General features: G+C 44.6%; 1 protein-coding gene across 1 annotated transcript in view; it reads right to left on the reverse strand.

The window, feature by feature from the left end:
* RBFOX1 (RNA binding fox-1 homolog 1) overlaps positions 1 to 16,025 on the reverse strand; it is a 2,539,409-nt gene that overhangs the window by 764,544 nt on the left and 1,758,840 nt on the right.

The following is a 16,025-nucleotide window of genomic DNA, read 5'->3' on the forward strand; positions in this document are numbered from 1 at the left end:
GAGCCCCTTCTGCGAAGTTGGGAAGGATGTGACAAGGACAGAGGGGAACAGGTACCAAAAAGAGCTGCCTCCTGAAGAGTCGTTCCCAGACCAAATTCAAGGGTGGGCTGCTTATTCTTGCAGCCCAATAATGAGCTGCAGATGAACTGGGAAAGAAGGAAGTTTATTTCAGTACCTGGGTACAGGTAGAAGGCCTGGGAAATATCACCAGACCAACTCAAAATTAGAAAGTTTTCCAGAGTTTATACGCCTTCTAAGCTGTATGTCTACGTCTAAGTGTACATTCATCTAAAGACATAAGTGGGCTGGGTGTGGTGGCTGCTGCCTCCAATTCCAGCGCTTTGGGAGGGCAAGGCAGGCAGATCGCCTGAGGTCAGGAGTTCAAGACCAGCCTGGCCAACACAGCGAAACCTTGTTTCTACTAAAAGTAGAAAAAAATTAGCTGGGTATGGTGGCGGGTGCCTGTAATCCCAGCTATTCGGAAGGCTGAGACAGGAGAATCACTTGAACCCAGGAGGCGGAGGTTGTAGTGAGCCCAGATCGTGCCACAGCACTCCAGCCTGGGAGACACAGCAGGACTCCATTTTTTTTTTTTTAAAGACATAAACGATTAACATCTAATCTATAACTAAAATCTGAGTCCTGAAGACCTTCCTCTGGAGCCTCAGTGAACTAACTTAATCTAAATGGGTCCAGGTACTGGGGCGATTACCTTTATCGAGTCTCCTGCAAAATCATGGAGGTTTGGGGAGTTCCTTTAGACCTCCAAAAAAACTTGTTTGTGGAGGCCTGAGGATTTCTTCAGGCCCCCAATAAAACTTGTTTAACCCTAAATGGGTCCTGTTAAGATTTCCTTCATTATCTTGTCATGCTTCAAGGCCCAGGAAAGGCCTGGCAAAACTCTTTATTATTATTATTTTTTAATTCCAGCCTTTGTATAAAGGCACTGGCTCTCTCAGCAGTTATTTATTTATTCTGGCGATACAGTTTTGCTCTTGTTGCCCAGGCTAGAGTGCAATGGCACTATCTCTGCTCACTGCAACCTCCGCCTCCCAGGTTTAAGCGATTCTCCCACCTTAACCTCCTGAGTAGCTTGGATTACAGATGCCTACCACCACACCTGGCTTATTTCTGTACTTTTGGTAGAGATGGAGTTTCACAATATTGGCCAGGCTGGTCTCGAACTCCTGACCTCAGGGGATCCCCCTGCCTCAGCTCCCCAAAGTGCTGAGATTACAGGTGTGAGCCACTGCGCCTGGCCTCAGCTTTTAATTAAGGTAAGCACTCCATCAGTGCTGAAACACTTGTCATGGAGGCCTGCCTGTTCAGCTGTTAGGGAGATCTGGCCGGCCACAGGGTCACTGAGACCTGTGTCCAAATGCACACAGAATTAGTGAGAGAGGGGAAAATAAAAAAAAAGACACTCCCATGAGATCAGCCCTAGAAACAAGGTTTTATTTCAACTTCTGCCTTCATCCCTGCTGTGGTAAGCTTCAAGTACAATTCTTAGAAACCCACAAAATGACTTTCTGAAAATCCATTCAAATCTGACAGTTATCAGATGTATTGAAAACAATAGTTTTTGAGAGATTGAAAACAAGCAAGTTTAATATGCCTGCACTGGCTCCCTCCTCATAAACATGGCTTCACAGAATCTTCCCGTCCTCTGAGCTTAGCGAGGAGAGGTACTTTTTAACTACAATCTGAAACTGAGCGAGTATTTCACAGACGAAAAGGCCCCAGCTTTCCAATCTACCATATTCTGAAAAGGTAGATTTTAATTTCTGAAAAGACAAAGCCGATAGAAAAAGAAAACGCCTATCTTCATGCACTTAAGAACTATAATATTACTTAGATGGCGAAGTTTTATTCTGAAAAATGACTGTCACTTATGATTAATATTCTTCTTATAATTAATTCAAAATCTTATTAAAATCAAACTTTTATAACTTTACATATAACCATGCTGCCTATGTTAGGACGGAGAATACGCCTTGTCATTAATTTTACCTGTATCGTTTCTCGGTTCTCAAAAAAAAAAAGGTAATAAAAGATACCTCCTTGAAAATCAGCAATGCCAGGCCACCCTCATCTCCATAATGACACAATTTCCAATTCACGCCTCATTTTCATTAATGTTTCTGCCCATAAATTTTTAAGCATATGATAAAAAATTTCTGAAGCGGCATAAAACTAACATGAAGAGGGAGTTCATTAGCATGTGACCCTAATTAGAAATTCCATATTAACTTCCCATTTCTACTTGTGCATAGCCAGTAACACCACGTCTCCACTCTGAGCGTGCGTTCCCATTGTTGAGAGGAAATATTCTTTTTGCTTAATTCCTGGGCTTTATTTTTTTTTAAACAATCCATGTGTTTCCTCCGTTATTGAATAAGTCAACAGACAATTGTATCACAGAACGCCTTTTGTGTCACAAATTATCCGGCAGAATTGTGAGAAGGTCCTTGCCCAATGCTTTATTAATGATATCAGATCATAAAAAGGGGGGGAAATATGCTGACTCTGTCTCTTTTCTAATGTTGGGTGATAAAAATGCTACTTCAGGATTCAGAAGGTTAAGTTCTAATGTGTATTTTGAATAGAGTGTGTTGGAATAATTGCCTCATAAAGCAAAGCATTGCCCTGCCTGCTAATGGCTGCATAGTGCAGGGCTCAGCAAAGACAGCCAAGCTTACTGGAAAAAATGCTGTGCCTCAACTTTTGTAGCCCTCCCATATGAAGTTAACTTTCCCCTCCCCTTGCTTTTCAAAAAAGGTATAAAATCTCGTCACTCATTTTTGCAGCTCAGACAAGCGGCTGCTGAGAACATCCATGAGACTTAGTTGACTTAGTTTCTGAAGACGGCTCCGTGATGAGCCACGCCTCCTGGTAGCCTCACCCCTGTAGAGTCCCTTCCCATGCTGTGCTGGAGCCAGTCCTGTGTAACCAAGAGAATATGCTGGAAGTGGTGCTGTGTGACTTCTGAGGCTAGATCAGAGATGTCCTGCAGGGAAAGGCAAGGTGCCGTTTAAGGGCTCTGACTCATCTGCAACTGTCATGCTATGAGAAAGCCCAGGCTAACTACACAGAGAGGCTAAGTGAAAAGACACATGCTGCTGGGCATAGTGGCTCAGGGCTGTAATCCCAGCACTTTGGGAGGCAAGGGCGGGTGGATCACGCGTTTAGGAGTTCAAGACCAGCCTGGCTAAGATGGTGAAACCCCATCTCTACTAAAAATCCAAACAAAACTTAGCTGGACGTGGTGGCAGGCACCTGTAATCCCAGCCACTCAGGAGGCTGGTGATGGGAACTGCTTGAACCAGGAAGGCAGAGGTTGCAGTGAGCCACGATCACACCACTGCACTCCAGCCTGGGCAACAGAGCCAGACTTCATCTCAAAACAAAAACAAAAACAAACAAACAAAAAGAGACGTGAGGCATTTCCCAAAGTATCCCAGCCCAACAGTCAGAGGCATTTGAACCAGAGCAACTCCATCTTGAGTAAGAGCTGGGTAAAGTAAGGTTGAGACCTGCTGGGCTGCTTTTCCATGAGGCTAAGGCATTCTGAATCACAGGATGAGACAGGTCAGCACATGATACAAGTAATAAAAACCTTGCTGATAAAATAGGTTGCAGTAAAGAAGCCCAACCCACCGAAACCAAGATGATGAGCAGCGTGACCTTCGGCTGTGCTCACTGCTACACGCCCACCGGTGCCATGACAGTGTATTGATGCCATGGCAACATCAGGAAGTTACCTTATATGGTCTAAAAAGTGGAGGCATGCATAAGCCACCCTTGTTTAGCATAAAATCAAGAAATAAACATAAAAATGGGCAACCGGCAGCCTTGCGATGCTCTGCCTATGGAGTATGCCTATTCTCTTATTCCTTTACTTTCTTAATAAACTTGCTTTCACTTTACTCTGTAGACTCACCCTGAATTCTTTTGGTGTGAGATCCAAGAGCCCTCTCTTGGGGTCTGGATCGGGACCCCTTCCCAGTAGCATGACTAGCCCAGACACCAGACAAATGAGGGAAAAAGTCACCTTGAACACCCAGCCCATTCAAATCCTGGGATAACTCCGGCCCCAGCTGCTCTCTGTCTGCAAGCACAGGAGATACCCCAAGCGATATCTACCCATCTGTGCCTGGTCAAATCACAAGACCATCGAAGATGATATTAAATTGTTTTCTAAAGACATTTGGCTGAGCAAATGCCTTTGATATGATGAAACAGAAAACAGCAACAACAGCAGCTACCAACAGAAGGCACAAGAAGAAAAGACATGTTGTATATTTGAACCACTCACCCCTCTGTCTCCCACACCTGAGCAAAGGCAAGAGCCAGAATTGCCCCCGTTGGCCCTTAGTCTTCAATTCTCCTTCCCCACTCCACGTGAACTCCTAAATTACACTCTTCAGTGCCATCTTCCTGAAAAGCAGTTGACAAAGCCCAGCATGGAGCTTACTCTTGAGAAATGTTAACTGTTTGCTGGAAGAACACGGAGCCTGCTCATTCCCCCCGCGTCCAGTCTTGACACTGACAAACTCCAGCCCTGTAGGACGTGAGGGAATAATTCATGTAGGAGATGACGAATGGGGAATCCTTAGCAAGACTCTCTAAAAACGCTCTTCACCCAGCTCTTTGAGCTCCACTCTTCACAGCAAGCCCTTCTCCCCTGCCTCTGTGCAGGATCTCCTGTGTGGTACTCCCATCTCCATCCTCACCCTTCCCTCATTCCATCTTTTCCCAGACTTAGCAATCTGTCCCGGTGCCATTTACAACTCCAGCAGCTGCAGCCCTCACTCAGATGGGCAAAACAAAGGAAGGTAACTCACTTAACCAAAAAATGAGTCCTCATTCTCATTAAACAAAAAAAAAAAAAAAAAAAAAAAAGGGATGGAGGCTGCGCATGCTGGCTCACGCCTCTAATCCCAGCACTTTGGGAGGCCTGAGGTCAGAAGTTTGAAGCCAGCCTGACCCACATGGTAAAACCCTGTCTCCACTAAAAATACAAAAACTTAGCCAGGCGTGGTGGCGTACCCCTGTAATCCCAGCAACTCAGGAGGCTGAGGCAGGAGAATTGCTTGAACCCAGGAGACAGAGGTTGCGAGTGAGCTGAGAGTCCCAGGCTCAAGTGATTCTACCGCCTCAACCTTCCTACTAGCTAGAACTACAGGCAGAAACCACCATGTCCAACTAATGTTTTGTACTTTTTTTTTTTGGAGAGATGGGGTTTTGCCATGTTGCCCAAGCTTGTCTTGAACTCCTGGGCTCAAGCAATCTACCTGCCTCAGCCTCCCACAGTCCTGAGATTCTAGGTGTAAGCCACGACACCCAGCCTTCCAGTGAAATTTGATTCTTAAAAAAGCCTTGTAAGGTTAGAATAAGTAGCTTTCTTTAAGTGAGGACACATGACTTCACAGAAAAAAGAAACAACTTTCCCAACTTAACAACTTAGAAAGTTATTAAGCCACAGAAATGAGGTTCGAACCCTTCTACCTGCCTCCAAACTGGGTGTTCAAGTCAGGTCATGGTTTAAGACCCTCTGGAGAGCATGTTCTCTGGGGCTTAGCTCCACACCTATGGGCAGCCTTGGGATACCGCACTTGAAAGAGAGCCCCTAAATGAATGAGCCCGATGCTGGAGAACTGCCCTTGAAAACTCATGCCTCTTTTGTCAGTTTCTCCATCTACAGAACGAGGAAGCTGACTGAAGTTATTCTTATGGATGCTGACGGTGCAAAAGATCTAGGATCATAATTAATATAGCACTGGGGTGGACGATGAATGAGGACAGGCGACATGTATTTTATCCTAAATATCCCTTTTTTATGAAAACAAATAAATGTTTCAACAAAATTATGTTTTAAACTGAGTTTTGTTCCTGCTTGACAATTTATAGTTGTGTAATTTTAAAAATGTCAATCATTAAATGCAAAAGAGTGACACATCTCTGCATGCCGGAACTACTAATGGGTGGAAGACCGTTATTGCAACTATAAATCAACTCCTCAGACCTTAAAATGCCATAAATAAGCAGGTCTCACTGTCAAAATCGGCGACATGACCCAAATCACTATCCTGATTTATTACATAGCACCTTCGAAATCAACACTCCGTTGATTTGCCACTTTCTTTTTACATAAATATGTGAATAACTTTTTGACATCAAAATAAATCATAACTACTGGATCTAAAAATATAACTTCAAATACGCCTGCAAAGGTGACTGACACCTTACATGTTGTCTGTTATATTGTATTAGAGCCTCATTGACAGAGAAGTTTTATTTCTCTCTTGTCAACGGAGGGTTATGTGCACGAGGCTCAGTATCTGGTCTTGACATCTGCCTAAGACCCATCAGATTTGTAAAACTGTAAACGCTTTTTAAAATAATAGGTAATGCCTCTGTCATGAAAGAGATGCAATTAACAACAACAACAACAAAACTTTCTGTAAACAACTGGCTTTGGCTTCTAATGGGCAAAGACTGATTCAATTCAGTTATCCAGCAGTTACTCTTCTCTGCTGTGAGTATCAGCGGCAACTGGTTTGAAATTTTTATGCTCAAAGACAAGCCTATAAAATCCATCAATACCCATTATGTAATATAAAATATATACATTTACATGTGTATATGTATAAATACCATGCACATATGAGGATGGGCACCCATAATCCCAGCACTTTGGGAGGCTGAGGTAAGTGGATCACTTGAGGTCAGGAGTTCGAGATCAGGCTGGCCAACATGGTGAAACACCCTCTCTACTAAAAATACAAAAAATTAGCTGGGCATGGTGGTGCACCTCTGTAACCCCAGCTACTCGGGAGGCTGAGGCAGAAGAATTGCTTGAACCTGGGAGGTTAAGGTAGCAGTGAGCCGACACTGTGCCATTCCATCCAGCCTGGGTGACGGGGCAAGACTCTGTCCTAAAAACAACAACAATAACAAAGAAGACACGTTTACAGGGGAACAGTGTGATCTCTACATTATTAAGTTGTACTGAGGAAAGAGCCTCCATCAATCTCCTGTTTCAGAGTAGTTTTGTCTTATTTCTGTTCTATGTGTTTGAACTTAAAGTTTTATTTAATTAAAGAGTACTATAGGTAACAGGACTGAGAGCGCAGGACACATATCCAGCTGAGCAAAACCTAACGGAATGATCATGTTTATTTTTCCTCCAATTTAAAGAGGCATTCTTGAATTCCCTCCAGTTGAAGAAAACACCTAAATACTACCCAGTGGGAGACCTTCCAGCTTCTTTTGTTTTATTATTTGTGGCTTGGTGTCTCCGTCTGCAATATAGAAATAATAACGCCTAGTACACACTGCCAAGCTAGGTAAAGACGTACAGTTCTACCAATGATAATTTTTTCTTACTTTCTTTTTCTTTGAATTTTTTTTTTTTTTTTTTTGAGACAGAGTCTTGCTCTCTTGCTCAGACTGTAGTCCAGTGACTTGATCATGGTTCAGTGTAGCCTTGACCTTCCAGGCTCAAGCGTTTCTCCCAGCTCAGCCTCCCAGGTAGCTGGTACTACAGGTGAACATGACCATATCTGGTGAATTTTTTGTCGAGACAGGGTCTTAGTATGTTGCCCAGGCTGGTATCAAACTCCTGGGCTCAAGCTCTCCTCCTGCCTTGGCCTCCCATGTGCTGAGATTACAGGTGTGAGTCACCATGCCCGACCTAGTTTAGTATCTAACAGGTCTAAGTTAACTACTTTGTCAAAACTGAAGCTTTACTTTTTTTTCCCACACACAAGAGTTTTACCTTTAGTTTGTTCCTTTAGAACCAGAAATCTACAGAAATGAGGTGCGGGAAAAGGTTCCAGTCTTTTCTTTTGTCTTAGAGACATCTTTCGGAGTGCCATGTTGAGCCTTCACAGTGACTATGTGCTCTAGACAGCACACCCAGGAAAATATTAAATCAAGGAACAAAGCAACTGTTTTCAGAAAGATAAAGGTACACGCATCTGGACCAACCTTGTATAAAAAAATCACCTTTTTCAAAAGTGGCCACAATAATCTTTCCTGTTAATATGCCATTTGGTAATGTTGCCATGCCCCCATCAAGAGGTCAGGTGTTTCAGAGCAGCCTGACTAACAGAGTGAAATCTCGTCTCTACTAAATACACAATAATTAGCTGACCATGGTGGCACATATCTGTAATCCCAGCTACTCGGGAGGCTGGAGCAGCAGAATTGCTTGAACTCAAGAGGTGGAAGTTGCAGTGAGCCGAGATCTCGCCACTGCACTCCAGTCTGGGTGACAGAGTGAGATTCCTTCCAAAAGAAAAAAAAAAAAAAAAAAAAAAAAAGAAGTCTGGAGTCTCTCCTTGAACCTGGGTGGACATCCGTGTCTGACTCACTGAATCCATGAGATAAAAGTGTTACTAGACTTTCTTATGAATGCTGACTACCCTGAAATTGCCATGAGAAAAGACCGTGTAGAGAGATGAGAACCAGGTGAGAGAGATCTTAGTAGTCTGCAATGTTCCTGCTCCTACTTTTTGAGTCTTCCCAGTCCAGACTTACGAGTGAAAAACCACCCCAGACTCAGCCACCACGTAACGATATGGAAGGTCCTCATAAAGTGAGCTGCCTCTATCGCCAGATTCTTAAGTAAAATAAATGCATGTTATTGTTTTACTGGGGTGACTTATTAGGCAGCAGGAGTTAGCTGGAATACCTCCAGATAGCAATGACAATGACTCCAGTTTCCAGCCTACTCCAGGAGCATCCAGCTGCTCCAGGCAGCTGAAAATGACCCCCCAGAAAGATGGATGACTACTACGTTTCATTCACTCACATGCTTCTTCTCAAATGGTTAAGTAAAAAAAGTTATGCAGAGCCTCTTGGCTCCCAAATCCCAGGACTTTGGGAGGCCAAGGTTGGAGGATCCCAAGAGCTCAGGAGTTCAAGACCAGCCTGGGCAACATAGGGAGACCCTGTCGCTACAAAAAAATAAGATAAAATAGCTGGGCGTGGTGGCACATGCCTTTAGTTCCAGCTACTCGGGAGGCTGAGGTGGGAGGACTGCTGGAGCCTGGGAGTTGGAGGCTGCAGTGAGCTGTGATAATGCCACTGCACTCCGGCCTGAGAGACAGAGTAACACCCTATGTCAAAAAAATGAGGGAGAGAGAGAGAGAGAGAGAGAGAGAGAGCGAGCACGAGCACGCTGAGGTAGGTAACAGGAGTCCATTAGCATCTGTTGTGGTAGAACCTTCTGTCACAATAGTAAGTGAAAGTCACCTACCCATGTTACATGGCCCCAGATCTTCTCCCTTTCCCAGCAATGTTCTCCTGAGCAACTAACTTTTGTTGTTGTTGTTGTTGTTGTTATTGTTGTTGTTGTTTGAGATGGAGTTTCGCTCTTGTCACCCAGGCTGGAGTGCTATGGCGCAATCTCGGCTCACCACAACCTCCATCTCCTGGGTTCAAGCAATTCTCCTGCCTCAGCCTCCCGAGTAGCTGGGACTACAGGCACGCCCCACCATGCCCAGCCAGTTTTTGTATTTTTAGTAGAGACGGCGTTTCACCATGTTGACCAAAATGGCCTCGATCTCTTGACCTCGTGATCCACCCATCTCGGCCTCCCAAAGTGCTAGGATTATAGGCGTGAGCCACCGCACCCAGCCAAGCAACTTTTATCATTCTTCAACTCATCCTGAAACTAACCTCTTTGTACATCTTTGAGACAGATTTAGAGCTTCTACATAAGGTGCACGGCACCTGGATATATATTGCATTATCTTAATGCTATGGAAATAAGTCTCTTAACTCACATTCATTTCTAAGCCTGGAAATAATTGCCAAATGCAATTTCTATTTGTTCAACTTCAATCCAATTCAAACATCCACTCTGTGCCAGGCACTGGGGATACCAAACTGCTGAGTCATTACCCTGTTCTCAGTGTGCATGCCAGTGGAGTGAGTAGTGGGTGGTGGGCAGAGAGACAGATGTCCACACAAGTAACTGTGATTCAATGGGGTAAAGCAATGGGTGTGTGCATGAGGCTGTGAGATGCAGAAGGGAGTGTGGTTCTGCAAAGACAAAGATTGTGCTGGCAGGGCATGGCGGCTCATGCCTGTAATCCCGGCATTTTGGGAGGCTAAGGTGGGTGAACCACGTTACTTCAGGAGTTTGAGACCAGCCTTGCTAACATGATGAAACCCCATCACTAGTAAAATAAATAAATAAATAAATAAATAAATAAATAAAATACAAAAATTAGCTGGGCATGGTGGCGCATGCCTGTAATCCCAGCTACTAAGGAGGCTGTGGCAGGAGAATGACTTGAACCCAGGAGGCAGAGGTTGCAGTGAGCCGAGATCACACCACTGTACTCCAGCCTGGGTGACAGAGCAAGACTCTGTGTCAAAAAAAAAAAAAAAAAATTAAATTAAAAAAATATTGTGCTCAGGGAAGCAGCTACCTAAGTAGAAGATGAAGACAGCTTTTCTTTCTTTCTTTCTTTCTTTTTTTTTTTTTTTTGAGACAGTCTCACTCTGTCACCAGGCTGGAGCTTAGTGGCATGATCTCAGCTCACTGCAACCTCCACCTCTGGTGCAAGCAATTCTCCTGCCTCAGCCTCCAGAGTAGATGGTACTACAGGTGCATGCCACCATGCCTAGCTAATTTTTGTATTCGTCGTAGAGACGGGGTTTCACCATGGTCTCGATCTCTAGGATGGTCTTCATCTCTTGACTCGTGATCCGCCCGCTTCGGCTTCCCAAAGAGCTGTGGTTGCAGGTGTGAGCCACTGCACCTGGCCTGAACACAGCTTTAAAGGGGGAATAGTTCAGCCACAGAGCAGCTTGGAATTGCATTCTGTCCAGGTGAAGGGATGTCCTATTCACAGACAAAAAAAGAAAAAAAAAAATCAGAAGAAACTGGACAATTCCCAGAACTGAACTGTGTCTCTTAAAAATTCCTAGCTGCAGTCCTAACGTGACTATATGTGAAGAAAGGGCCTGACAGGAGGTAATTAAGGTCAAAAGACGACATAAGACTGGGGCTTTAATCTAATGTGACTGCCATTTTTATATAAAAAGAGAGATCCAAGACATGTACGCACAGAGAAAAGGCCAAGTGAGGACACACTCAGAAGACGGTTGTCAGAAAACCAGGGTGAGAGGCCTGAGAAGACACTGAACCTGCCCACACTCTGACTTTCGATTTCCAGCCTCCAGAAGGGTAGGAAAATAAATCTGTGTTGCTGAAGCCACCCAGCCTGGGGTATTTTGTTATGGTGCCCGTAGCCAGCTAACATACCAAGGAATGACTAAAACCATCAACAAAGCCTGTTTCAACGAAGCGAAGGAACAAAAGGTGACAAACCTTGAAAACCGACTGGTACGTGTCTGTCTTCTCCCCTTATGGGTTTGTTTTCTGAAACTGAGCCTGTCCCGCGATGAAGGTGCTTCTTACAGGCTTCTCTCTCTATCCTGGAGTTTATCTTTCGTAGCTTTTACTCTAGACGTTAGACTTTTCAGGTTGGGGGTGGATGAAGAGCATCAGTTACATATTCCTATCCATATCTTTTAAAAATCAATAATTACATTTCAGAGGGTAAAGGAAACTTGAAGGGAGCTTTGTCCCTACTCTGTCTTTTACAAATCGCACTCCACAGAGTCAAATTTCTATTATTAATCCAGAATCCCTTCCTTTGAGAAAATGTCTCAAACTATCCCATTCCATAGCAACCCGACTCATCCATACAAGGCAGGATGGTAGCTCTCCCCTCCCTCACTGACAGAGTATGTTGCCCCTCTGCTCACTCTAATTGGTTCACAGACAGAAGACTCATACCACAAATCGAATCCCCTCGCTATGATCTATGCTACAGTTATCAGAAAAGACACTTCCTCTTCTGGATTATACGGGCATTTTTTGTTGAAGGGAGCAGTGAAAATTTTAAAAAATAGAGAGTCAAATGATGGAGGAGGGAGTTTCTGATAAGACTGAGACAACACCAGGCGTGGTGGCTCAAGCTTGTAATCCCAGCACTTTGAGAGGCCAAGGTGAGCCAATCAGCTGAAGTCTGGCGTTCAAAACCAGCATGGCCAAGATGGTGAAATCCCATCTCTATTAAAAATATAAAAATCAGCCAGGAGTGGTGGTGGGTGCCTGTAGTCCCAGCTACTTGGGAGGCTGAGGCAGGAGAATCGCTTGAACCCAGGAGGCAGAGGTTGCAGTAAGTCGAGACTGTGCCACTGCACTCTAACCGGTGAGACAGAATAAGACTCACTCTTCATTAAAAAAAAAAAGAAAGAAAGAAAAAGACATGTGGTATAAGGATGCTAGAGTTTGTTTCTATTACGTGGCTTTACACTGAGAAAGTAGATTTATTTTGTTTGTTTTAAATTCATTTTTTTTTTTCCTCTTTGAGATGTGGTCTCATTATGCTGCCTAGGCTGGTCTTGAATGCCTGAGCTCAAGCAATCCTCCCATCTCAGCCTCTCAAACTGCTGGGATTACAGGCACGAGCCACCATGCCTGGTCGAAATGTATGTTCGCATGTGTGTTATTTTCCACTCCTTCTTAAACCCCAGAAGAAAATGAAAAAATGTAGGCCAGGCCATAGTGGCTCACGCCTGCAATCCCAGCACTTGGGGAAATGAAGGCAGGCGGATCGCCTGAGGTCAGAAGTTTGAGACCAATGTAGCCAACATGATGAGACTATATCTCTATTTAAAAAAAAAAAAAAAAAAACACAGAAATTACCCAGGCATGGTGGCGAGTGCCTGCAGTTCCAGCTACTTGGGAGGCTGAGACAGGAGAATTGCTTGAACCCATGAGGTGGAGGTTGCAGTGAGCCATGATTGCACCACCGCACAGCAGCAGCCCAGGTGGCAGAGCGAAACTCCGCCTCCAAAAACACCAAAAAGAACACGAGAAAACGTGATTCAATAGCTAAAATATAAAGCCACCTAAGTCAATGTTTATAAATAGATTACAGGAACTAAGGCTCAGAGAAGTCACTAAGCTTGCCCCAAGAGACAGTGACAGAGCAGAACGTAAATCCCCTCTTTCTGGTCCCAGGAACAGTCGTCCGTCTACACAAGGCAGCAGGTAACAAGCTGCAAGGAAGAGCAACCAGAACCCAGGTCCATTCACGTTTCAGAAGGATTTCTCTCATCTCACATCTTGCGCTCTATTTCAGTGTGTTCCTACATCCTTCCCAAGAACATATGTTCTCAGCCGGTTGAAATAAGGCCAGTTGAAGCCAGTCTCCAATCTCCCATCTGTTCCTTCTCTGAGGAAACCCGGGAGAGAGCTTATGATTCAAAAGGCTCAGGCACCCAGGTGTTTTCATCATGTTATGTCTTACAGACTGTTAAAGCACACCCCACCCGTGAGAAAGGCGATCTTACTTCAAAATAAAGGCGAAAAATAGAAAAATAAGAGCTTTCGACTCATCATTTTGGCCAATTCCTAAAAGACCACCATAAACTGCACCCTTCACACAGAGAGTTGCAATCCCGGCCAGCGAGTGACTGGACCTTCGTCATGTGACAGGTTATGTGCTAAGAGATCTTATCTAATTAAATCCTCTTAACTATTTGCTGAGAGAGCACTGACCTCTCAATTACAGATGAGGAGCCTGAGGCAAGGAGAGAGGTGAAGTCCCTTGCTCAAGGCAACACAGCTAGGGAAAAGCTGACAGGCTGGGATTCAGATGAAGACTCAAATGGCTCCCAAACTTAAAGCCAAGTAATAACTTTGGACAGGTTTCTGGACCAGTTGTGGTGACTCATACCTATAATCCCAGCACATGGGGAGGCCAAGTCAGGAGGATTGCCTGAAGTTCAGAAAATGGAGACCAGCCTTGGGCAACACAGTAAGACCTTGTCTCTACAGAAAATTTAAAAAATAATTAGCTGGGCAGAGCGGAGTGAGTCTAGAGTCCTAGCTCCTCAGGAGACTAAGGCAGGAGCATCACTTGCACCCAGGAGTTTGACCCTGCAGTGAATTATGACGGCACCACTGCCCTCCAGCCTGGGCGACTGAAGGAGACCCTGACTCCTATTACCTTCCCCATGCCAAAAAAAGGAAAAAAAGATTCTTGGAGATCTTAGAAAACACCAGGAGGGCTTGGAGATGTAAAAAAAAGGGTGGGAGGGGGGAAAGCAGGCTATGCAAAAAGCCCATTACCAGCCAGTCACCACTGTGGCTAAGAGCTTCTTCTCATCAAAGAACTCAGGGAGTAAGTGTAGAGCTTACTTTACGGCACAGAGAAGCAATGTAGAGCCAGTACAAGGCCAGCTGGCCAGACCTGGCCCACTGAGTATTTTTATGAATAAAGTTTTATTGGAACACAGCCACACCCATATGTTATTGTCTATGGCTGTTTTTGTGCTACAAGGGTATAGTTGAACAGCTATCACAGAGACCATATGGCACCTCAATCTTAAAATATTGACTATATCTGGTCCTTTACTGAAAACACTTGCCAACCCCTAATCTTAAGGAAAACATGGTTATTTATAAAGGAAATCCTGAGTTACCCATTAGAGGCTGCTGGGGAAAGTGTGCTTTCATTCCGTGGCATTTCCAGTGAAACATCTGTGTACGTAGAGGGAGCTCCAGAAAGACCTCAGTCCAAATGACACCTGTGGAATTTGAGCCAGATGCCTTTTAAATCGTAAATGCCCCCAGTTTTGTTGGGATGGAGTCTGGCTGGAAGGCAGTGGTATGATCTCAGCTTATTGCAACCTCTGCTTCCTGGGTTGAGGCGATTCTCCTGTCTCAGCCTCCCAAGTAGCTAGGATTACAGGTGCCCAGCACCACATTCAGCTAAGTTTTGTATTTTTAGTACAGATGGGGTTTCACCATGTTGGCCAGGCTGGTCTCGAACTCCTGATCTCAGGTAATCTGCTTGCCTTGACCTCCCAAAGTGCTGGAATTTCAGGTGTGAGCCACCGAGCCCAGCCAGCACCAGCGGATTCTGTTATAAAAATAAAATTCAAAGGGGCAAACTGGTGGCCCATGAGTCACAGATTTGTTTTATATGGTCATGTAGTGCTTTCCGGAAGTGAGCACTAGATTTCTCATTAAAAAAAAAAAAAAATCAGAATATCCGTGTTTTCTTTAAAATGATAAAATCTGGCACAACTGGATCTCCATTCCTGTACAGCCATCTAGAAACGGCACAGGCTGTTCAAACCAGCAAGAGCCCATGTTTGACTGATAACATTAACTGTTTGGCACCAGGTAAGCATCTGCGTTTGAGACCCCCTGGTGTACACATTATCACCCTCATATTATGCGAAGAGAGGTTACATGACTTGCCCAAGGACATGTGACGATTAAGAGGCTGAGCTGGAACTCTGCTGCTGATTTACCTTCCTAAGCAGTCTGAGGTCACAGCCCTTTCTTTCTCATACTCTCATCCCTATGTACTGTGCCCCTTCCTCGGTGCGACCCCAGCAAAGGGACTCTGGGTGCAGACCTGGCCCCTGCTCTGTCTTCACAAAGCCTGAATAATGCATTAGAACACGGGATGCAGAATGTTCAGATAAGAATAAGTGCTGCTAAAAGTCATGACCCTTTTCACCCAGGGGGAGCAAAGAGTACTCCATACAGCAGTCGGCCACTTTTCAGGCTGCCTTCATTCTGACAGACAGAATAGCTGAGAGCTGAAACTTCCTAACTACCCAGGAATCAGCCATCACCAATCAACTGGAGTGGCTAACTGGATTCTGACAAATCATTTCCAAAGCCCTCCATTCCTCAGGTTATTCTCTAGTTTACATGGATGTGATACCCCGCTCCAGGGTACTATGGCGACAGGAGTCATGACTTCAACTGATCTGCCCAACTCCGCCTCCCAAACAGGTGGGATTACAGGTGTGAGCCATTGAACCCAGCCTGTCCCAGCTGCCTGGGAGGCCGAAGTGGGAGGACTGCTTGAGAATAGGCATTTAAGGCTACAGTGAACTACGAATGCACTATTGCACCACACTCCAGCTGGGAAACAGAGTAAAAAAGAAAAAAGAAAAAAAAAAAAAGC

Source organism: Saimiri boliviensis, chromosome 12 (genome assembly GCF_048565385.1).
Source record: "Saimiri boliviensis isolate mSaiBol1 chromosome 12, mSaiBol1.pri, whole genome shotgun sequence".
NCBI classification, from domain to species: Eukaryota; Metazoa; Chordata; class Mammalia; order Primates; family Cebidae; genus Saimiri; species Saimiri boliviensis.